The sequence below is a fragment of the Myotis lucifugus genome, unplaced genomic scaffold, assembly GCF_000147115.1.
Source record: "Myotis lucifugus unplaced genomic scaffold, Myoluc2.0 scaffold_59, whole genome shotgun sequence".
Lineage (NCBI taxonomy): Eukaryota > Metazoa > Chordata > Mammalia > Chiroptera > Vespertilionidae > Myotis > Myotis lucifugus.
The window spans coordinates 435,774-462,752 of NW_005871107.1; positions in this window are offsets into that span (position 1 = coordinate 435,774).

Consider the following 26,979-nt stretch of genomic DNA (forward strand, 5'->3'; position numbering starts at 1 on the left):
TAAATCACTAAAGGCATTTTCTTCTTAACTCCAGTGCTGGTCAAATATTTATTAGCTTAGTGGGTTCATTTGACATCGCTAACTGAGTCATGATAAAGAGAATTTGGAAAGAAACCAAAAAGGAGTAATAAAGATGATTAACAAATAAGACCTAGGGGAAAAGGTAAAGAAACAGGGTTAGTAAGGCATAGAGACATGAATGTTAGAGGCAGAGACTTAAGCACTATAAATAGTGAAGAGGCTCTTGATGGTGAAGAACAAGTGTTCTTTCTAGGAAAGAACAATGGGATATAGTTTATAGCAAGTCTTTGGTCTGAGAAAGAAAATCTTTTTTTTCTTAAATATGTTTTTATTGATTTCAGAGAGGAAGGGAGAGGGAGAGAAATATCAATGATGACAGAATCATTGATCAGCTGCCTCATGCATGCCCCCTACTGGGGGTCAAGCCACAACCTGGACATGTGCCCTGACCAGGAATTGAACCACTGAGCAACACAGGCCAGACAGAACATCTGAATTTAATAGATTGTAAGGGTTAGATCTCTTCTCTGTAGTTTCTTAAAGAGACTATAATCTTTTCTATTCAAGGCCATACATATGTATTTACTAACAATTTTCCCACATGTGGAAGGAAGTAAAGGCAAAGAGGAATATCTAGAATATGTAGAATCTCTGAGAACACATTAGAAAACACATTCAAAGCCTAGATACCTATAAATATCCACAATATTTCACTGAATATAGTTTGACAACTGGTATGGGGAGGAAAATATTCTCTCAATAAGTAAATAATGTTTTTAGATTATAACAGGGAATATAGTTAATAATATTGTGATAAACATGTATGGGGCCAGGTAGGTACTTGGAACAGCAGGGGGAACAAGTAAATGATTTTCTAACCACTTTGCTGTACATCTGAAACTAATAACAATTAATACTGGATGTAAACTGTATTGGAAAATAAAAATAATTTAAATAAAAAAGAAAAACATTTCTATAAAACAGAATCTTATGTCAGTTTATTTCTTTTCATAGTATGTCACTAAAATATTTTTCTTTCCTGTTTTTGCATATTAGAGTATGGTTATTAATGATCGCAGTATGTTTCATATAATTACCCTATTTGTAGCCTTTTTTCTGATTAAAAAACACTTTGAGTAACAAAAACATGATGTTTGGCCATTTTTATTTAAATATGTTGGGTTTTAAATCATTTTGAAGCTATTATTATGTGACTAGCACACTAAATCAAGTAGAAGGAAGAGGAATGAATATAAGACACTTAGATTTCATGTACAGAAATCAGTAGTAACTCAAACTTATTCCTCAGTACTCCCTTCTCTGCATTCTAATGTAGTTGTGTTTATGCCTTGCTTGATTTTCACAACCATATATATAGTTTAAAACTTAACTGACCTTCCTCCCAGCTTCTATTTCTGATATTTTTTGTCTAACTCAGATGCAATATCTAACCTGCATTTATTGTTTATTCTCCTCACCACAATTGCTTCAGATCACTGTTCATTTATTTTTAATTCTCACCTGAGGATATGTTTTTATGGGCTAAGAGAGAGAGAGAGGAAGGAGGAGAGAGAGAGAAACATCCATTAGGCACCCTGTCCTGGAAACAAACCTGCTGCCATTTGGTGTAGGGGCCAAAACTCCAACCCACTGAGCAACCCGGCCAGGGCAATGTTTGAGTGGTCATTTTCACTGCTGATACAGGCTTTTCTTCAGCCTTCATCACATATCTTCAGATGATTTGTAAACCTATCTCGTCCCAGTCACTAATGAAAATTCTAACCTTTGGTGTGTTTGCAATTGCCTGCTATTAATCATGCTTTGTTCTATATCTCCATTGACAGAGATCCCTGAATGAACAGTTGTGATTGTAACTCTGTTTAATCATGTACCATCCTAATAGCTGTGTCATTTCAAGCTGATGAATGCTGATGACATCGTATAAGGCAACTAAACATTTCCAACCCCAAGATCCATGGATGTCAAGGCTTAACCTGACATACATGGCTTAACTATATGTGCATATAATCACCTCACATCTAAATACAATTGTTTGAGAACATTTTCCTATTTTAAATTTGATAATTTTAAAGTTATATTTCACATGTATTTACGTAAAATAATGCTATTTAGTATTTTATATACATTCAAAAAGTTATTAGCTACTAATATTTGGTATGGCATCTTGCTTTGCATAGGTGAATTCCATTGAAACTGATCCTTTTATTTTCCTAGAGTTTAAGTAGGCTTTTAGGATTCTCAGATAATGACAATAGCATGTCACTCTCAATAAACTTCTCTTAAAGGAGATGAACTATCTCTTTTCTCTTGAGATAATCATAGCATAATACAGAGGATGTCAGAAATAATTGAGATGAATGGCTTTCCATCCAATCAAATAAAGTTTTTCTTTTGGAAGTTTGACATTTTTTCTATGCTGTGCATGATTCTAATAAGAGCAAATCAAGTGTGCATCTGCTCAACAGGAATGGAAAGGATCTTATATATGGCAGTTTAGAGTAATTAGTTGGTAGAATAATGCAGGAGTTTCAAATCATTAACCATCCCTGCGCTCCAACTGTTACACAAACAAGGTTAGAGCTTATAGCCCTACATATTGGCAATTTGATAACCTTACTAAATGGAAAAACATTTCTGTCACTTGAGCACAAAACTAAATTCCTCTGAAAAATGTTACTAGTAACAAGAAAAAGTTTTATAATTTAAATTATGTGCTCCAACTGTCTACTTTCTGAGTAAATCATACGCATTTCTAGCACCTTCAGTAAAAATGGTCTAGATACTTCCAGAAAATAAGTTATTCTGTTGACTGGATATACTTCTATTATCAATATTTTATTTATTAAATAGTTTTCTGAAAGTGGTTCCCTGTAACTAGTTTCTTAATTTACATTTAGCCAAATAACTTAGTTATTCATCCAATTGTTCAAAAAAAATCAGTTGATTTAAATGCTGCCATTTTTTTTCAAAATGTATGTGCTGGTATGTGGTTAATAGAGGAAAACCAACTTGAAAATTACTAAATTGATTATTTACCCATTTTCAAAATGCATCAATAGTGCCCTCCTGTACTTAGAAGTTGATAATAAAAGCAAATAAGCTTGTATGTCCGTGAAAGTATTCTAAACCTGAGGTATCATTGTAATTTGATGTTATCCAGCCCTCTCCAAACCTAACACTATGTCCCTAGGGTGAAAATCTAAGTCCTGAGCTGCTTTTCAGCCAAGAAGTTAAGACAGCCAATTATGCTCTGATTTTCTGAATTTCATTTAAAATGATCTCAGGTGTCATGTATATAAATTACTTTTTCAATTTCAAGAGAAAGATGTTAAGTTTTCATCAGCATGGAAAATCGCACCCTGAGTGTCCACCACATATAGCCCATATTTGACATAGAGCCCTGCCTCTTTCGCCCCAACTGGTGACACTTCTCTAATTAGACACAGGCACCCGTCCAACCCCTCAGCCTATGTAATGTATGAGCGGAGCCTCCTCAGAGGAGACATCTAGTCAAGGCCCTGACAGGATGGAAAACACACTTTCCAGCTGCTTTCTGGGATCACAGCAGATCTTCTTTTCTATAAATGTTACAATAGCATGGGTTTGAGCCACTATTACTGCCCAGAGAATTTAAGTAATGTCATCAGCATGTCTGGTAGTGATGAGTAATTGAATTTTACCTTCTGATTTCAGTGTGAAAATATATAAAATGTCATATAGTTGCATTAAAACTGCTCATAAAAATGTGGTTCTTTATTTTAGCAAGTACTATTATTTTAACCATCAACAATAGGTTCACTGCAGAGTTTGGTGTCAAACTTGAGTTCAATGCCAGTTGCTAACTCGATATGTGACCTTGGGAAACAATAATTCTCTTTTGTCATTTCCTTAGCTACATAGCAACTATGTCAGAGTGATGTGAGGGTTACATGGCCTTATGCTTGCAAAGTGCCCCAGCACAATGCCCGTCCTTTCTAAAGCACTCAACAAACATTAGTTATATCATCATTACATATATTAGGTCTTTTTCCTCAAAATATGCTTTCAAAGCCTCCTTGCTCCTGACCTATAATTCTCTATTTCTGGTATCTACTACTTCAAATTGCTGTTACTTGTAGGGCAGGATTTTGTTACTGTTATATTTGCCAAAACATTGTCACAATAATGGTAATCAAATACATCTCTTACACTATATGGGGATGTACAACATATCAACAAAGTTGATCAGTCTAGAATAGTGGTCAACATTCTTTTTTTTTTAAGTTCTTATAGTAAATATATTTAATTTGAGGGGTCATACAGTCTCTATTGCAACTATAAAACCCTGATATTACAATTTAACTGTAGCCATAGACACTGAATACAACTGACAAACATGGTTTGCAGACTACTGGGTGAAAAAAAATTACTTGAGGAGTGGAAGAAAAAATATTAAAATTAGTAATGAATTCAAATATTTTATAAATAAGATTATTTCCACAATACTCACAATAGCACAGAAAGATAAAATAGTCTACATCTTCAATTTTTCAAATGAGCTTACTACTAACTAGAAAAATAGTTTTTAGAAAAATAAAATATATTCTAGGTATTTCCAACAAGAAGGAATCTAATATAGTAAATTATAGAATTTGAAAGGGCTTAGGAAGTGAAAGTTAGGGTAAAGGGCTACTGACTTTCTAGCAACCTAGGAACCAGAGAAACATAAAAGATCTCAGATGCCTAATGCATCTATGTAGCCAATTTACAGGAGGGTATCTAAAAGCCAGTGCCTCAACCTCTTGTCTGCCCTCAGTCAAAATGCACATAGCTGGCAATGCTAAAGCGGTATCTTCATTCTCTTCTGCTGCTACCTTTCCCATCTTAAGAAAGGGCCCTTCATTAAAAGATTCTAAACCAGATATCTATTGAAAAGAGTCTTGGAAATGCAGTTTCTATGATTCTTATTCCTGAGATACATAGATCTCGGAAAAACAACAATATTGTGGAGTAGAAATAAGTAATAGCTAGCTCAATATTTTCCATGGGTAAAATGAAGACAATGCATTTTTAAGGTCATATTTGCTTTGGAATTGATAAGAGAATGGCTTGAGAATTTAAAACTGAATGTGTCAATGTTAAAAGCTATTTTAAGTTAGAGAATAGCAAGATGAAATTGTAGCTGAGGAAAATACACTTACTTTTACTGAGAGCAAGGAATAAACTTGCCATTAGATAGTGGAACCAAACTTATTATTTTACATTTGAAATGTTCATGTTTAGGACAAAGATGGAAAAAATATTTCGAGAAAGTACTTCATTTATAATCAATAAAAGACTCTTCCAAAAGAAAAAAAATACAAGGTAGATTAAGAGATCAATATATTGAGAGTGATCTTAATCATTCTTTTGGGGAAGGAAGAATGTAGCATTCATGAAGTAGTTTATCTGTAGATGATCCCAGGAAGTGAAAATGAGAGAACTGGAAAAGTGAGTCAGGGGAAGTTGAATATGCAATGTAACAGTGCATTTTCAATCTCATTGCTGTGGGCGACAGGGCAGATCTCTGCTAGAACAGCCTGACATGTACAGTGTGCTTTGTAGTGTTGTCTGCTTGCAAGACTTAATTAATCCATCAGACCCAATCTCCCACTGACGGAGGGCACCCCCAAGAGAATTATTCCAGAGTCCCCAGGCTAAAGTGCATTTGGGCCAAGGAGGCTCCCTGGCATTGGGGAAAGGCCAGAGGCAGAGAGATACTGTGACTCAGCTATCACTCTGTAAGTTAGAGATAAGCCTGACTTGCACAGAGCTGTCCATAGCAGTTACTGTTAAAATCAGAGGCGAACTAAGGAGATCTGGCTCAGGGAAATACAGGAGATTGCTACCATCTATTTCCTACACTGCCCAAATCCACTCAAAGGAGAATACTTCCTATATGTTCTTGAGGTAGCATTGCAGAGTCCTCTTTCAAGGGTGTCCCCTTCAATCATCTATTTCTGGATCTGAAAATTGACAATTTTACACTGGGGTACCTGACATCAGTTAGTTTTAGTCAATAAGATGAGAAGTTATATCTCAGTGTCGTTGAAATTCTGCTTCTCTTACTAGGAGTAGACTCAAGAACTGGTCAAAGCTAATTTTATACTAGTATCTGTTTCTTCAAATTATTTGTTCATGGTTTCTGTCCCCCCTTTTTTTCTATCAGGCTTCGGGAGTATTTTTGTCATCAAATTGTAAAATTCCTTTTTAATTGGAAGAATTACTTTGTGATCTACATGGCAAATATATTCTCTAGTATGTCATCTTTGTTTTACTTTGTTGTTTGTTGTCACAATACAAATACCTTAAAAAGATGACTAAATTTATCAACTATTTTATTGCATTTAAATTTTGAGACATATTTTAAAAGTTTTTACAATATATTTAACAGTATTTGTGCACTTGATCTTTCTTGAACTAAGCATAGTAAAGTCTATTTTCAATATATTCTTTCAGTTCCTTCTTGTGTTTCCAGTAGTACCTGTTTAAGAGGAGCATTATTTTGATTTGGTCCATAGAGCTTCAATATCACTCTATATCCAATATAAAGTATGGCCTTTCACTATGTAAAGCATTTTCCTTGCTTTTTAAAAATTTATTTTGGCCTCCATTCTATCTTGACTGATAATAAAGTCTATGCTTTTTATTATCTTCACTTACCTGGATACCTTTGCCTATAGACCAACATTTCTGGCCTGCATTCCTGTAATAGCATCCTAAATGGTCTTTCCTGAACCCTTTCCCCCTAAAATTTGTTCTCAGCACAGCAGCTGGAGCAGTCCTTATAAATATTAACTCATAATGTGCCATCCTTTTGTTCCAAAGTTTTCAGTGGCTCTGCCTGTCAATAGGAGTAAAACTTAAATTCCTTAAAATGGCCTGCAATGTCCTAAGTGCTCTCAACACAAGGTCTCTCTGGCTCCCTCTTTTACCCCTTACTCTTCCTTCTCCATACACAACAGCCAAATACTCTTCTTTGGAATTTCCAGCCATGCTCTCACATCAAAGTCTTTGCACCAGCTCTTCCTTCCAGCTGGGTTATCTCTCAGGTATCTAAATGGCCAACTTCCTTGATACTCACAGGTCTTTGCTCAAATAGGAAAGTAGAATCCTTCCCTGGTCACTCTATTTAAAACTACAACATAACCCCAATCTCTCTTACATTAATTTACCTTCAGTCATTTATTCTGTTTGTTGTTATGACTTCCCCACTAGGAGGACAGCACCAGGACAGGGATCTTGTGTAATTTGTTCCCTGGAGTAACCTTGATTTAAGAATCATGCCAGCACATAGTAGGGCCTTAATATTAATGCATTAAATGAAGATTTTTTACTCTATCTGATCTTGCAACATAAGAGTATATTCTCTTCAATGTATGACGTGAATGTCGGAGTAATCTTTCAAATTATAATTGAACCACACTATATTCTTTAATAAAATCTTTTAGTGACTTTCTGTCACCTTTAAAGTGAAACTTAAACTGCCCTCTCCTGAGGAACAGGCCTTTCATGCTTTTCTCCCAGACTCTCTCATCTTTCACAATTCCCATCACACACATCCTGAGTTTTAGCCATGATAAATTGCTTGTATTTCCCCAAATATGCTATGTTTACTCATGTCTCTGTGTCCATTCCCTTAGGTGGGGTGGCCACATAATTTATTGTCCAAACTAGGACACTGCTGAGAGGTAAAATGGTGTTTATTAATAATTGTAAAAGGGGACTCTCACAGACAAGAATATATGGTCAGTCACTTTATACTTAGGCTTTCTGCCTGAAATGTCCTTCCTAATTTCTTTACCTAATTCTGTCAAAACATCTTTCATGTTTAAGTCCCTACATCATATGGTCAGGTAGGATTTATCACATCCTTGGTCTAGATTTGACTTCCCTTCTTCATACCTAGTAGTATTTTTATCCTAATCACCATACTTCTTTGGGTGCCCATAAGACTGGGAGGGTGCTTCTTGTAGGCAAGAACCATACTATTTCTACCTCTGTCCCTGGCACTAGATACACTGTACGCCAAATAATAGATAACAATTGATGTCATATAGCAAAATATTAAGCTTAGGAGTTGAACATTTGGGTTGTGGAGCTTGACTAGTGAGTTTAATTGTTGCTTTATCAAATACTAGATGTGCAATCTTAGACGATTAAAATCTACTCATAGAGTGGTTGTTGAGATCAAATAAGTTAGTACTGAAATGATTAGCCAGAATAAGAATTCGTCAAGCTTGAATTATTTTAGTAGCAGGTCAATAAATTTACTGAATGAACAATTAGTTTACCAAAAGAAACACTAAACATACTAACATTATAATTAATATTTTCACTGGAGCCTAAGGTATAAAAACACTCTTGCACACATATTATTTCACGTGACCCCTCTCTCCAAGAAACTCAGCAGAAAGAAATAGCTCATATATTTTTACTATTCTTAATTTATAACAAGAAAACTTATTGAAAAGGTTGGATGGCTTGCACAAAGATTGGGAGCTACTATGTGAATTAGCTGGAACACATCTTGTATCTCCATACTTGACCCATATACTCTCTTTCTTCTTAAAATATTTCTCCCCTCTACCCCTACCGATCTCCATAATGCTTCAGAAAAAGATTATAATTCATTCAGGAACTCTTTCCTGTCTGCTCCTCAATCCTTGCCAACCAGGTTAGGTGACTCCCCAGCACAACATGGAACCTGGTTTATCAGCCTTATTCACGATCATACTCTACTGGTCTACCTGTTTACCTATCGTCTCCTGTAAGCACAGTGATGCTCTCTATGCCAGGACATGTCTTGAGGAACTAAAACAGGAGTTCACTTCTACAAAGCAGTTGCTCAATTGCTCAAAAATATTTGCTAATGCTAAACACAACTCAAAATCAATAAACCATCCAAGTGGATGTTGAAAAACACATCTAAAAATGTTTGCCACAAAATTGAAAAAGCATTAATCTGAAAGATAATATATATTTATTAATGTTTGCTGGGCATCAAGTACTGTACTAAGTACATCACTTGTGTTTTTCCATTTTTGACTTACAATAACTGTGGACTAAGTACTGTTATAATTCTTTTATATAAGAAGAAAATATATTTAGGACATTCTTCGTATATTGTTTGATGTTTACCTATAAAACTTTAGATCTAGATAGCAGAAAATATTTAAAAATAAAATTGTAATCCATATATACATTTATGTTTTACAAGAAAATCACCAGATGAAACATACAGGGGAGTACTAAAATGAAATACATAACTGTGTTATTCTTATTTTATTATTTACATGAGGGGAGTTTATTTTCTACAGAGCACATTACTAAATAAATCTCTCCTCAAATTATAATGTATAGATGGTTCATTCATATTGTTGTGCTCTCCAAAATTGTCTATTATTACATACTTCCATAATAGCTGGTATTGAATATATTTGATTTTTCTTTTCAAAGGCATTGCCTTGATCCTTACATGATTCTTAGTCTACTCTTAAAAACAGTTTCTATTCTACTAAAATTTTTAAACACCACATTAAGTTTTCCTCTACTTTTATAATGTAAAACATCTAAATTACTAAAATAAAGGTATTATTTATTATAGTTATTAATACAAATAAATAATGGATTTTTTAAAAATTCTCACTGGAGGATATGTTTATTGATTTGAGAGAGCAGGGAGAGAGAGAGGTGAAAAATAAATATTGATTGGCTGCCTCCCATAGTGCCCCGACCCACAAAGGACTGAACCAGAAACCTAGATATGTACCCTGACAAGAAATCGAACCCACAACCTTTTTGGTATAAAGAACTATGCTCCAACAAGTTGAAGCACTGGCTGGACCTGGGTATTTATATTCACAAACATTTCAGAGTGATCCACCTAATAATACTCTTGCTATGCACGATTCTACATCTATTTGTAGAATTTTATGAAATATGTACATGTCTCAAAATACCATTAAAATTTTTGCCCCCAGCTCATATGGAATACTTGAGTCTGCTTAAACAATCACTTATGGGCTGTTGCCAGCAGATAGAGAAGGCTGTGGTAATAACCTTTGCTGAGTGCCATGACTATTATTACAAGAAAGAATTAAGTTTTCTTGCACTGCTGTGAGGTAAAAATGCTACTAAAATTTAGTTCAGATTTGACATCTGACTGCCCTTTCTTATATGGATCCAAATTACTTAGAGAGTCTCCTTAGGCCAGAAAGTCAACTCCATCATCTCGTCCTTTGTGGTTTGCTGGGCTCTCTAGCCCTTTTATTTTACCCCATCAATGTTGTGAATAAGTTTGGGCCTTCCAGAAAAGGAGAAAATTAAACTCTAGTATCACTATGTCCTCTGTTTCAGTAGTTTTGGTCTTATAGTTCTTATATCCCAACAATTGGATCTTTCAAAGATATTTAGAAAACATAATTCAGTTTGTAAAATCCAAAACATTGTCATGGCTTCAGAAATCCTTCAGAAGTTCAGGACTAATGCAGTTGCTGCTGCAGAAATGGCTGACAATTAGAAAATAAGGAAAAAAGAGGAAACAGACCCCTTGCTCTACAATGAGAGTAGTGAAGATAGGAAATTATGTTTTAGGTGGCTCTTGATACCTATGTACTGTAGTTTAGGTATAAATTTATTAACAACTTATTGAAGTCATTAAAAATGACATATCCTAAAACCTATGAGTTTCAATTAACTAATAAGCTATAAGGAATTTCACAAAAGTATAAGTAAAAATTATGCAAAATAGTTCTGGCTGGTGTGACTCAGCAGTTAGAGTGTTGGCCAGCTGAAGGGTCTCCGGTTCCATTCCTGGTTAAGGGCATCTACCTGGGTTGAAGGTTCCATCGAGTCCTGGTCAGGGCATGTGTGGGAGGCAACCAATAGATGTGTCTCTCTCACATCTATGTTTCTCTCTCTCTCTCTCCTCCTCCCTGCCTCCCTTCCACTTTCTCTAAAATCAATGGAAAAATATCCTCTGGAGAGGATTAACAAAACAAGAAAGAAATTCTATGATATAAATTTAGTTTAAAAAAATGTTTTTAGCATCCAAGCACAGGTGCATGCCTTTACTTTAGCAAATGATTGTTCAATTCTACTAACTGGCTTTTAAGGTGTCTATAAAAATTGACCAGTGGGATTAATGAAATGTTCAATTGTTGAAAAAACTTTGCAAAACAATTTCCATTTTTAGCCCTAACTGGTTTGGCGCAGTGGATAGAGCGTCGGCCTGCGGACTGAAGGGTCCCAGGTTTGATTCCAGTCAAGGGCATGTACCTTGGTAGCGGGCACATCCCCAATAGGGGGTGTACAGGAGGAAGCTGATTGATGTTTCTAACTTTCTATCCCTCTCCCTTCCTCTCTGTAAAAAAAATACATTAAAAAAAACAATTTCCATTTTTGACTTACAAAAATGGTATTTTATATGGTATGACAGCAAACTGCATAATAAATTTAGATTAAACTGAGTATAATGCACAATTTTATTGTTATATAATATAAATGAATGATGGATTTATCTAGCCAGAAAATGGCAAACATAGAGAAAAATATGACATTTTTTTCTTATGAGAGGTAGCATGCACTAAAGTAAAAGTTTAAATATTTTATTGATTCCACAAATATTCATTAATAGTTATATGTATATTATTGTGATAAAATATCTATCAATAATCCATTTAATAGTTTATTTATTAAAAGAATTTTAAAGTAAAAGGACAATGTATAATCCAGATAAAAACTGGGATGTTATAGCTGAACACTTCTTAGGGGACCAAAATTACAGGAGTCTTCCTCATTCCAGAGAGAACTGCACAAAACTTCAAAAAAATCAGAATTCTAAAATCACCACATGTATCAATGTTATTGACCTTTAATGTAATCACTGACATTTTAATATTTACTAGTAGACAGTTAAAATTCCAAAGTCCAAATATGAGAACAATATAGAGTCCCTCTGACTTGACATACGAACCACAATATATAAAATATGTTAAAATGGTGGTGAGTTTAAAAATTATTTTGTAAATATAATTAACTTATCCATTCATCCAGAATTAATTATCTCTGCAATTAAAGCCAAAACATTTTAAGGGAGAACCTGAATAAATTTAAATTATCAAGCCCACTCAAACTATACACAAACTTTTTATAGCAAGTCCATGTTAGAGATTCACTTTTCTGTTGTTTATAGATAACAGCATGTAGATAGTTCACAGATAGAAAATATCACCTTTGTAAAACATAATATTGAATTCACCTGGGATTAATTTTAATATATTACAAGTGAATGACTGGTTGGCATACATGAAAAAAAATCATAGTATGATGTTTCCTTAACCACACCTAGCTGGATTAGCTCCATAAATATCAGATGTTTATTTTTAAAGCCTCTGTTAATCATGAGGAAAAATTGTGATACACATTCTGTAGACCTAGGAAATCCAAACATGACGTTGGAAATGACAAAAAAAGAAAGAGACCTGTGAGGCTAATTTTAATTTAAACTTAACATTCTTAAATATTTCTAATTGCATGTTTTCTGTCATATTTTGGCAAGGTATGAGTTTGTTTGTATGTTATTGGAGAAAGTAATCTATATTCTTGGTAGTTGCCAATACTTCTAAGAAAGAAAAAAAAATCATGAAAAAAGAAGCAAGCCTTTCATTCTAGGAAAGAAGGGCAGCAGAGGAAGAAAAGGACATAGAAGAAAAGAAACCATGGAGGTAGAGAAGGCTCCCTTGCCTCACATCCCAGCTATATTCAAACTACTCGGATGCTCAGGATTAAAACATTCTTGAAGCATATAATGAGTACTCAGACATGAACATTAATTTTATATAGAAAATGAAACATTTTCCATAACAAACATGAAAAATATAATTGCATTAGGGGAAAATGTCTAATTAATAACTCACATATAAAATGTACATGCAAAAATGCAGGAGTAGAGAACACTGCCTTTGTGGACTGAGACACAAAAGAAAAAACACTGAAAGTCAAAAGTGAAATTGTTAATTTTCTTCAAAAAATGACAATGTACATTTATAGGTGTTGGTGGATTATTATTTAAGTATTAATTTAATTATGCATTTTAATCTTAATGATAGTGTAAGCCACTAAGATTGGTAATAATCATTTTGTCAGATAATATTAGCATTGGTGACAAATGCAACAGTGGGGAATTTCATATACTACTAGAGAGAGGCTAACATGGTACTACTTTATACAAAATTTTTGAGTTATTCTGTAAAGCTAAATATGGACATATTCATGATATAACACTTAAAGCTCAATATGGACATATTCATGATATAACACTTCCACCAACAGGTATATATTAAAAAGATACTATTGCACTAGTGTGCTTACCAGAAGCCCATTAAATATATATATTACAATAAATCCAAAGTTAAGCAAGAAATCATTAAACAATCTATTAACAGAAAAATGGAAAAACGTCATATATTTACACAAGGATATTTTATACTAGTGAATAACAACAATAGCCTTATGCCTCATTTTACAGGAACCTCAAAGTATAAATACAAACTGAAAATCAAATTGATACCATGTACTCAGAGCATAGAAAAAATAGTTATAAAGTGTTATTTATATACTTATATGTATTAATATTTTATTTAACAGTAAAAAGGTATGAACAAAGTACAGAATATTATTTATACTTAAGGAGAAAGGAAAGAATAATACTGTATTGGAGATTGGCCCACAACCATCATTAGTACTATGTATCTGAAGCTAGATGTTAAGTACGTAGATGTTTACTTTATATTTTTATCTCAATACATTTTACATATTCTTTGGATCTGCACAATATTTCACAATAAAATCAAATGCTTTTTAAAGGTACAGGCATTGAGGAAGCCCAGACCAATATTCTGCAATGTTTGTGTGATTTGAGGAATGAAGTGGGGAGGGCCAGGCATAGTTAGCAATTAGCCCCCAAGGTGCCTGTGAGAATTCCCAGTCCTGATGATTTGCAGTGTGGCCCAATGAGCTTTACAGAACCCTGATAATAGGATTTGCTGTAGCCTACAACACTCTGATCTTTAGGTATAGTCCTCACAGCATATATTTCTCATACCTCCCCAAATAATGCATATGATTAGTCAGATTTGTAAATCACTTCTTTTTGCTACCAAGATATTGCCTTTACAACTTTAAGTTTTATCTGAATGGGTCTAAAATGCGATTCAATGTTCTATTCTGGTTGCTAGTGTACAAAATACTACAAAAACTAATAGGGTTGACTTTACAGTAGCTACATACAGAAAAACAAAGAACCCAAATATAAGTATGAAGAGATCTCCAAGAGTATTATGGTAAAAGAGGATATACATAAGGCCAAGATACATATGAAAACACGCTCAAAGTCACTAATCATCTGAGAGATGCAAATCAAAACAACAATGAGGTACCATCTCACACCTGTCAGAATGGCTATCATCAACAAATCAACAAAGGACAAGTGCTGGAGAGGATGCGGAGAAAAAGGAATGCTTGTGCACTGCTGGTGGGAATGCAGACTGGTGCAGCCACTGTGGAGAACAGTATGGAGTTTCCTCAAAAAATTAAAAATGGAACTTCCATTTGACCCAGTAATCTCACTTCTAGGAATATATCCAAAAACAACAACAAAAATAAACAAACAAACAAAAAAAACAACACCAATCAGAAAGGATAAATGCATCCCTATGTTCATAGCAGCACAATTTATAATAGCTAAGATTTGGAAGCAGCCTAAGTGCCCATCAGCAGATGAGTGGATTAGAAATTTGTGGTACATCTACAATGGTGTACTATGCTGCTGTAAAAAAGGAAGGAATTCTTACCATTTGCAACAACATGAATGGACCTGTAGAGCATTATGCTAAGTGAAATAAGCCAGTCAGAGAAAGAAAAATATCACATGATCACACTCATTTGTGGAATATAATGAACAACATAAACTGATGAACAGAACTAGATCCAGAGACATAGAAGATGGGGGGGGGCAGGGCTGAGGGCATGTGCTGGGGAGTGGGAGTGGCCGGGGAGTAGTCAAAGGAATAAAGGAGACTTATGTAATATTTTAAACAATAAAAAATTTAAATTAAAAAAAATTTTAATAGGGTTGACTTTACAGTAGCTACATACAGAAACAAAGAACCTAAGATACCTCCAGGAGTGTTACGGTAAATGAGAGAGAATAGGATTTTTCTTTAATTGGAAACAAATAACAAGTTGATTATTCAACTAACTATTAACACTTGCGCAGCTCATGGAAGTCACTTAACCTCCCTGAATCTATCTTTCTGTTATTTAAATGAAGATATTTTACTCTATTATTTTTATTATTCTATGATAAAAAACATATGGTTAAGCAACAGAAAGCACATCTGAAGTTCATAGGTTTCTGTTCATTTAAATTCTTTCTCCTTGTGGTATTTATGTAGCTAATTATGACTTTATTTCAGAATACTTAGTTTGGTTTTTGAAACTTAGTATGTTTAGATTTTTTATTTTTATTTTTTTTTAAAAGGGCAAATCTTGGCCATGGGATATATATATATATATATATATATATATATATATAAATTTCTAAATAATCATACTAGACTAAGCTACATCATATCACAATTTTCAATAAACACCATATAATTTTTACGCCAAGGGCTTTTCCAAAAGTTTTAAAATATTCATCTCATTTCTATGACAGTATATTCAGGGAAGGCAACCCACAGCCCAAGGATCAAATTCAGTCTCCTGTTAATTATTGCAAATCAAGATTTATTGAAACACAGCCATGGCCATTCATTTGCATAATGCCTATGGCTGGCTCTGCAGTGACAGAGTTGAGTAGTTAAGAATCTGATTGACATGCAAAGCTTAAAATATTTGCTATGTGGCCCTTTACCAAAAAAATGCTGATCCTAGAACTATTTATTGTTCTCATAACTGATTGTCAAAAGTTAGGATTATCAATTAATTTTTATTATAATTAATGAAGCAGTAAATAAAAACCAGGTACTTGAAAAGAAGTCTTCAAAATGCAAATTTATGATACAATGTCTGAATGCTTATCATGTGGACTTCATGTGGACTTATTTAAAAAATAAAATGTAATCTCATTTGTCGACATACCTAAATGATAAAATATATGCTTATTTTATCTTGTTTTTTAAATGTTTTAGTTTTCTTAAATTGGGATATTGATTAACAGATGTTGATCAGTCATTTCAATTACAGACAAATCAAAATACACAATTTTAATTATATGAAATAACTAGAGGCCCAGTGCAAGAATTCGTGCACCGGTGGGTCCCTCGGCCCGGCCTGTGGAATCGGGTTGAAACCAGCTCTCCGACATCCCCCAAGGGGTCCCAGATTGCGAGAGGGCAGGGGAGGGATGAGGGAGGTTAGCCAGTGAGGGAGGGACCGCGGGAGGGCTCCAGGGCTTGTCTGGTCCATCTTGCTCAGTCCCGATCGGCAGGACCCCAGCAGCAAACTAACCTACCTGTCAGAGCATCTGCCCCCTGGTGGTCAGTGCACATCATAGCAAGAGTTTAGGTGGCCTTAGCATATCATTACATTAGCATATTATGCTTTGATTGGTTGAACAGATAACCAGACACTTAGCATATTAGGCTTTTATTATATAGGATAAGTATTTTTTTTTTAATTTAATACTAGATATAGGAAAATATCATACTTTCTACTTTACAGCAGTTAGTTATGTTTGCACATTTTATTTAAGTATTGCATGCACTAGAACAGACTGTGGGACTTCAGAGGGAAGGCAGGGGAGGTGGGTGGGTGGGAAGAGATCAACCAAAGAACTTCTATGCATATACGCATAACCCATGGACACAGATAATAGGGTGGTGAAGGCCTGGAGCGGGGATGTGGAGGGGGGCAGGCAAAAAGGGGTCAATGGGGGAAAAAAGGACATATGTAATACTTTCAACAATAAAGATTTAATTTTAAAAAGTATTGCATGCAAATAGAAAAGTGCATAAATCAATAAGAGTATTATTGAATGAATTCTCACAAACTGAACTCACCCATGTAGGCAACATCCAGAATAAAACACAGAACACAAAGCATTACCTTTATCCAGAATCTCCTCTTGTATTTCTTTCCAGTCACAACCCCACTTATACAATGAATCACTCTTGTGACTTCCAAGAATTTAGAAAAAGATAATATAGATTTTATTTGATTTTTTATTACATTTTATAAATTTTGCTAAGCATTCTAAAAAATCTGGTGCTTAGAGGTAAATTGACGATTTCAAAATTGGTCTATGTCATCATGAAGAAATTAGAAAAAATTCAAGATTTTAGAAAACTGGATAATCATAAATAGTTTTAATAACATAGGTGATTAGGCCACATATTTTCAGGCTTTTGAAAGTGTTGGTGGTGGGAGTTAAATTATAATAACAAAAAAAACTTTGGCTCAGTAGAACAAAAATGCTACTATTTTTATAATGCTATTTAATTATAATCACAAGTTTCTTATTACATTGACTTTGTGTTCATACCCCCTCCACCCCATAATGTTCTTAGTGCCTGCAGAATGGTGAATATACATCTAAATATTTGTGTTAAGGCTCTCATCCAGCTTTAAAATTGCCCTTTTTTTCTCCCCTACCTCAGTTCCATATTGCAACCCATACATTTCTTGGCATATATCTGATTTAATATATACTCATTGTAGCTGCATAGATTGCATGTTTTCATGTTGTATGTAAATGTTCACCCCATTCATCAGTCTAACATATAATCAATGTTTTCATTGTGCATATGCAAGTCTTTTTTTCTACATAGGAAAAGAATAAACATTAAGTTCACTTTGCTTTTAAATACACTACATTTTTTTAACTTTTACTCTTAAAGGACAACCTATCTTTTTAAGTTATTCACAGTTGTGACTAAATCAAGTGATATAGTTGCAATTGTATAAATTCTGAAATACTTGATGCTGACTATAATAAAAATAGAAATATCATGTAGAATGCTCCAAAATTATAGGTAATCAATAATCCAGTTTTTTAGTGGGCCCAGAGGTAATTTCATAACTAAAAGTAGAGACTCAAATTTGACAACTTTTAGAATTAACTCAAATTAAATAAAAAATTTTTGGCTGGAGAGATTAAAAATGGCGGCAGAGTAGGAGGATGCTGCATGGTCATGCTCCCAGGAACATGCTGGAATTACAACTGAAATACAAGAAGGCTTCCTGGATAATCAATGGAAAACTCACAGGAGAGAACCCTGATACCCAAGGACCGAAGGTGGAGCTGGCATAGAGACTGGTAGGAGGGGCAGAGACGTGACCCACAGAGGGAAACTGAAGTCCCAGAGAGATATCTCAGTCGGTGGTGGAGGGGGGGGAGGTGCCACTGAGAATTCTTGGATCTAATCCTGGAGCTGGGCTCCCCAGCAAAGAGCACCAAACTGAGGAAGGTATCCACATAACATCAAGCTGTGAAAAGCAGTGGGGTGCTGTCTGCCAGGGAGTGGCAGCTGAAAGTTCAGGCACCCTCTTAAAGGGCCAAGGCACAAACATTCCCTGTGGAGCCACCCACCTTGTGCTCTGGCAGAGGGAGGGTGAAGTGGACAGCAGCTGTGAGAGCAGAAGCCAGCACTGGGGACTCTGGGGACAGAGCTCAGAAGGCAGACACCCCAAGTCTCCTCGGCTCAGTCATTCCCTCACACAGCCACAAAGACATCTGCCTTGCCTGGGGGGATAGACATATGCCTTGCCTGGGGGGATAGACATCTGCCTTGCCTGAGGGGAAGACAGTTGATACACCCTATTGGAAAACACCTTGCCCTGAGGCCGCTTGAGATTAAAAGTAACAATTCCAAGGAGTAGCAGCTCCTTGTGTAGCCCGCCCCCATCCAAGGAACAGCAGACTCCAGATACCAAAACCCTCTGTCTGAGGAACAGCAGCTGTGTGTGAAGCCTCCCCCCACCAGCCAGAGGAGCAACCACAACTGTGAACAGCACCCACCAGAGGAGCTGCTACCAACTGAGGAGCAGCTGCTACCACAACTGCCAAAGGAGCAACTGCAGCCCGAGGAGCCACTGCCACCCAGGGAGCAGCCACTGCCACCCAAGGAGCAGCCACTGAACGAATCAACATCTAGATATGGCAGTATGATCAAACATGGGTAGACAAAGAAACCCCCAAAGGAAAGAAAAGGAGGACTCGCCAGAAAAGCAGCTAAGTGATACAGAGGCATGCAACATGATAGAAAAAGAATTCAGATTAAGGGTCCTAGAGTGCATAAACCGGATGGAGGAAAAAATCAACAACTTATGCAAGAAGCAAGAAGAAACAGATGAAAAAATCAATAAATTATGTAAGAACCAGGAAGAAATGAAGAGTGATATAGTTGCAATAAAAAACACCATTGAAAGTTTCAACAGTAGACTAGGAGAAGCGGAGGACCGAATTAGCGAATTAGAAGACAGAGAAACAAAACACACCCAAACTGAACAGCAATTGGAGAAATAAAAATTAAAAGACAGGAGGAGAGCCTAAGGGAGCTATGGGACAACATGAAACGAAACAACATACGAATAATAGGGGTGCCAGAACAACAGAAAGAGGAACAAGACTTAGAAAAACCTATTTGAAGAAATAATATCAGAAAACTTCCCAGAGGTGGGGAAGAAAAAAATCACACAAACACAGAGAGTCCCAAACAAGGTGAACCCGAAAAGACCCACACCAAGACACATCATAATTACCATGGAAAATGTTCAGGACAAAGAGAGAATCTTAAAGGCTGCAAGAGAGAGACAGAAAGTTACATTCAAGGGATCTCCCATTAGATTATCAAATGATTTCTCAACAGAAACACATCAGGCCAGAAAAGAATGGACAGAAATTTACAAAGTGATGCAAAGCAAAGGACTGAATCTAAGAATACACTATCCAGCCAGGCTATCATTCAAAATTGAAGGGGAAATAAGAAGCTTCACAGACAAAAAAAGGCTAAGGGAGTTTATCACCACCAAGCCAGCAATGCAAGAAATGCTAAAGGGACTGGTTTAAAAAGAAGAAATAAAAAGCTCAGAAAGAAAACAGCCACACACAAAAAAAAATGGCTACAAACAAGTACCTTTCAATAATAACTTTAAATGTAAATGGACTAAATGCTCCAACGAAAAGACATCGAGTGGCTGAATGGATAAAATAACATGACCCATACATTTGCTGTCTACAAGAGACCCACCTCAGAAGAAGGGACTCACACAGACTGAAAGTGAAGGGATGGAAAAATATCTTTCAGGCAAATGGAAATGAAAAAAAAGCTGGGGTAGCAATACTTATATCGGACAAAATAAACCTCAAAGTGAAGGCCATAACAACGAGCATAAGGAAGGCCACTTCATAATACTAAAGGGATCAATACAACAAGAAGATATAAACCTGATAAACATATATGCACCCAATGCAGGAGCACCCAAATACATAAAAAAAAACTCCTGGAAGATATCAAAGGAGAGATTGACAATACAATCATAGTAGAGAACTTTAATACACCACTGACATCACTGGCGGGCAAACCAGCCGTGGGCAAACTACGACCCGCGGGCCGGATCCGGCCCTTTGAAATGAATAAAACTAAAAAAAAAAAAAAAAAGAAAAAAAAAAAAGGACCGTACCCTTTTATGTAATGATGTTTAATTTGAATTTATATTAGTTCACACAAACACTCCATCCATGCTTTTGTTCCGGCCCTCTGGTCCAGTTTAAGAACCCATTGTGGCCCTAGAGTCAAAAAGTTTGCCCACCCCTGCATTAGACAAACAATCAGCAAAGAAACAGCAATCCTAAATGACTCACTAGATCAGATAGACTTAATTGACATCTTCAGAACACTTCACCCCAAAGCCACGGAATATACATTCTTCTCAAGGGCTCATGGGACATATTCAAAAATAGACCACATATTGGGTCACAAACAAAATCGCCCCAAATTCAGGTAGACTGAAATCATACCAAGCATCTTCTCAGACCACGAGGGCATAATATTAGAAATAAACTACAATAAAAACAACCCAAAATACTCAAACACTTGGAAGCTGAATAGCATGTTATTAAATATTGATTGGGTTACCAATGAGATCAAAGAAGAAATTAAAAACATCCTAGAAACTAATGACAATGAAAACACAACAATCCAAAACCTATGGGACACAATGAAAGCAGTCCTGAGAGGGAAGTTTATAGCTCTACAGGCCTATCTCAAAAAATAAGAAAAAATGATAGTAAATCATCTAACTCTACATCTCAAAGAATTAGAAAGAGAGCAACTAGAAAAGCCCAGAGTGAGCAGAAGGAAGGAGATAATAAAGATTAGAGCAGAAATAAATGACATAGAGACCAAAAAAAGATACATAAAATCAATGAAACCAAGAGCTGGTTCTTTGAAAGGATAAACAAGATTGACAAACCTCTAGCCAGGCTCAACAAGAAGCAAAGAGAGAGGACCCAAATAAACAAAATCAGAAATGATAGAGGCAAAATAACAACAGACCCCACAGAAATACAAATGATTGTTAAACAATACTATGGACAACTCTACTCCAACAAACTAGACAACCTGGAGGAAATGGACATATTCCTAGAAAAATACAACATTCCAAAACTTAATCAGGAAGAATCTAAAAATCTCAACAGGCCAATAACTATGGAAGAAATTGAAGCAGTCATCAAAAAGCTTCCAGCAAACAAAAGACCAGGGCCAGACGGCTTCACAGGGGAGTTTTACCAAACATTCAAGGAAGAACTAAAACCTATCCTCCTCAGACTACTACAAAAAATTCAAGAGGAAGGAACACTTCCAAGCTCATTCTATGAAGCCAGCATCACCCTAATACCAAAACCAGGTAAAGACAACACAATGAAAGAGAATTACAGGCCAATATCCCTCATGAACATAGATGCCAAAATCCTCAACAAAATCTTAGCAAATCAGTTCCAGCAGTACATCAGAAATATCATACACCATGACCAAGTAGGATTTATCCCAGGGATGCTAGGAAGGTACAATATCCGAAAATCAATAAACGTGATACATCACATAAACAAATTGAAAGAAAAAAACTACATAGTCATATCAATTGATGCAGAAAAAGCATTTGACAAAATCCAACACCCATTTTTGATAAAAACTCTCAGCAAGGTGGGAATAGAAGGATCATACCTCAACATAGTTAAAGCCATATATGACAAACCCACAGCCAACATCATACTCAATGGACAAAAACTAACAACATTTCCCCTAAGAACAGGAACAAGACAGGGATGCCCACTCTCACCACTCCTGTTCGACATAGTCCTGGAAGTATTAGCCATTGCAATTAGACAAGAAGAAGAAACAAAAGGCATCCAAATTGGAAAAGAAGAAGTAAAACTGTCCTTATTTGCAGATGACATGATATTATACATAAAAAACCCTAAAGACTCCATCAAAAAACTATTAGACTTAATAAATGAATTCGGCAATGTAGCAGGATACAAAATTAACGCCAAGAAATCTATGGCATTTCTATACACCAATAGTGAACTTACAGAAAGAGAGACTAAAAAAACAATCCCATTTACCATCACACCAAAAAAATTAAGCTACCTAGGAATAAACTTAACTAAGGAGGTAAAAGACCTCTACTCAGAAAACTACAGGACGTTGAAAAAAGAGATAGAGGAAGACATAAACAGATGGAAGAACATACCATGTTCTTGGCCTGGTAGAATCAACATCATTAAAATATCCATACTACCCAAAGCAATCTATAAATTCAATGCACTTCCCATTAAAATACCAATGGCATATTTCACAGGCCTAGAACGAACTCTCCAAAAATTCATCTGGAATAAAAAAAGACCCCGAATAGCTGCAGCGATCCTGAGAAAGAACAAAGTAGGTGGGATCTCAATACCAGATATCAAGCTGTATTACAAAGCCACTGTTCTCAAAACTGCCTGGTACTGGCACAAGAACAGACATATAGATCAATGGAATAGAATAGAGAGCCCAGAAATCGGCCCGAACCAATATGCTCAATTAATATTTGACAAAGGAGGCAAAACATACAATGGAGTCAAGATAGTCTCTTCAATAAATGGTGTTGGGAAAATTGGACGGATACATGCAAGAAAATGAAACTAGACCACCAACTTACACCATACACAAAAATAAACTCAAAATGGATAAAGGACTTAAATGTATGACAGGAAACCATAAAAATTCTAGAAGAATCCAAAGGCAACAAAATCTCAGACATATGCTGAAGCAATTTCTTCACCGATACAGCTCCTAGGGCAATGGAAACTAAAGAGAAAATAAACAAATGGGAATACATCAAAATAAAAAGCTTCTGCACAGCAAAAGAAACCATCAACAAAACAACAAGAAAGCCCACTGCTTGGGAGAACATACTTGCCAATGTTATCACTGATAAGGGTTTAATCTCCAACATTTATAGGGAACTAATACAACTTAACAAAAAGAAGATAAACAATCCAATCAAAAAATGGGCAAAGGACCTAAATAGACACCTTTCAAAAGAGGACATTCAGAAAGCCAAGAGACATATGAAAACTTGCTCAAAGTCACTAATCATCCGAGAGATGCAAATCAAAACAACAATGAGGTACCATCTCACACCTGTCAGAATGGCTATCATCAACAAATCCACAAACGACAAGTGCTGGAGAGGATGTGGAGAAAAAGGAACGCTCGTGCACTGCTGGTGGGAATGCAGACTGGTGCAGCCACTATGGAAGACAGTATGGAGTTTCCTCAAAAAACTAAAAATGGAACTCCCATTTGACCCTGTGATCTCACTTCTAGTAATATATCCCAAGAAACCAGAAACACCAATCAGAAAGGATATATGCACCCAGATGTTCATAGCAGCACAATTCACCATAGCTAAGATCTGGAAACAGCCTAAGTGCCCATCAGTAGATGAATGGATTAGAAAACTGTGGTACATCTACATGATGGAATAGTATGCTGCTGTAAAAAAGAAGGAACTCTTACCATTTGCAACGGCATGGATGGAACTGGAGAGCATTATGCTAAGTGAAATAAGCCAATCAATGAAGGAAAAACACCACATGATCTCACTCACTCATGGATAATAAAGACCATTATAAACTTATGAACAAAAATAGATACAGAGGCAGAGCTGCCTCGAACAGACTGTCAAACTACAGCGGGAAAGCCGGGGAGGGTTGAGGGGTGGGAGGGGTGGGGTAAGAGATCAACCAAAGGACTTGTATGCATGCATATAAGCATAACCAATGGACATAAGACACTGGGGGGTAGGGGAGGCCGGGGGATTGTTAAGGGCAGAAAAAAAAGGAGACATATGTAATACTCTTTGTAATACTTTAAGCAATAAAACAATTAAAAAAATTTTTGGCTGGATTAACTTAGAACCATTAAAAAAAAAAAAGCAAATAAATAGGCAAGCAAACTCTTAATGAGGGTTAAGTAGAATAATCTCTGAGGTTTGTATATGTAAAGAAAAGCAAAAATAAGAAAATCTATCCAAATTATTCAGGAAAAAAGAAAATGTAGATATGAAAAATTATGCCAAGATTTCATAGACTATATTCTAAGGAATATCTGTTTTAATGTAAGAATATTTCAATGCCTGCTTACATCTTGCTGTACTATGAACGTAAGCTTGCATATATGCCTCAAATATCATACCACAGTCTAGACTTCCCTTGGCAATGACAGATTATTATATATTGAACTTCCAGATATACTACAAGCAGTGGCAGAATACACTGATCTTATTGGTCTTTAGGAAAATGTTAAATAAACTTCTGATAACCCCAAATCCACCTAGTCCAATAATTCTCATTCAGGGAACTAAGTCTCCTCATGTTGGAAACGGTATCATCAAGTTCAGGTCTGAATCTGTATAATTGAAAGTAAACAACCATTACTTATACAACAGATAAAATAAACTTCTACAAAATTATCTTTTCTGATTTACATGATACATACATGAAATAGCAAGACTCAAATGGGAAGAATTTTAAAGGTGAATATTTCAGCATTTCTGGATTGAGCGTTGGGAACTGAATTAGATTTTTACAGCTATTAAAAGAAAGTATTCATTTTTATTTTTTTTTATTTTTTATTTTTTTAAAATATATTTTTTATTGATTTTTTTACAGAGAGGAAGGGAGAGAGATAGAGAGTTAGAAACATCGATGAGAGAGAAACATCGATCAGCTGCCTCCTGCACACCTCCTACTGGGGATGTGCCCGCAACCAAGGTACATGCCCTTGACCGGAATCGAACCTGGGACCTTTGAGTCCACAGGCCGACGCTCTATCCACTGAGCCAAACCGGTTACGGCAGAAAGTATTCATTTTTAAATGTTGAATGATACTTAAAACCCTTTTCCAAGTAATTTCTGAAAAATGTGTAACTATATCAATGTATTTAATCAATAGCACTCTAATTGCTCACAGATTAAACATTTTAAAAAACAATATCCTCCATTATAATTTTTCATTGAGCATAATTGAATAATTATATACAGGATGATGATAAGAGATTAGATTAGAACAAAAACTAGATATGACCATAGGTTTTTATGGAATGTATGAATTAAAGCATATTTAAACTTAAATATTTAAAATAAAAATCTGTATATTTTTCCAAATTTGGAGTTATATTGACCCCCTAAAGTCAGGGAAAGCACAACAAAGGGGTCAAGTGAGACAGAGGAATAGAATATTCTGGAGTCAACAATTCACAACAGCTGATGTTTTCTCTCAGTCTATGTCACTCTTTCAATCTTCCATTCTACTCAAAGTTCCATGACTTTTTGCTCATAGAAAGACCTAAAATGGTCCAGGGTCACTTTGAATAAAACAAATAAAATCAGACCCAGGGCCCATTCCCAACCTAAATAGCAGGCTGCTGTTATTCCTGGTGAGGATATTTTGAAACAACCTAAATCTTATTTAGGTATTTGTGAGCTTATATGTTAATTTTAATGGGTTTCTTCAGGTGTGGGAAATTGAAAATACCAAAGCTTTTCGAATTGAGAGGTTCATGACCAAAACTATATTCAGAATTGGTTTAAACAAGATAAGACTTGAACTAAGCAATATATTTTGCAATCATTTTTTATTAACTCAAACTCCTCAAAAACTGAACTTAAAAATTATAGAGTAGAGAAACTGAAAAAGAGCCCAAATAAAGGTATTTTCTTATAAGAATTAAGGAAAAAGAAGGAAGCTTGCTGTTCACTAGTCATTCAAATTCTCAAAGGATATTGCTGTCATCTGAGACAAAAGAGATATGTACATCATATATACTTTTTGAGAATTTTCTGCACAATTCAGCATTGGAGGTTATCTGGGTTGCAGAGACAGGAAATAAATTGAAAGTTCAGAGTATAGGCTGACTGGCATAAACAGGTTATCATAAACACATGCTGAAAAGCAATGATGTCTCAGCCTAGAAACGCTATTAAGAAAAAATAATAACTACAAAAACTGTCCTCAGATAACTCTTTTCCTATTTATTAGTTTAAATCACTATGCTGTTACCTTACGTGTGTGTGTGTGTGTGTGTGTGTGTGTGTGTCTATGCACAAATTTTAACTGATTACATTCATGTCATTGATGCAATTTGTATTGTTCCAAGTAATATCTGCCTAAGCAAGATCGTTCACACATTTCACCTTATATTTATCATTCTGATTTTTTTCTTAAACATCTCAGGCCAGCTTCCAACCCTCCACACATATATTTCTCAGTAAAGTACCTTAAAGTGACACAGTACGAATGAAACTTACCCCTGAAATCTCTGATAGATTTAGCTTCAAATCAACTTTGTCTTTTGAAAGGT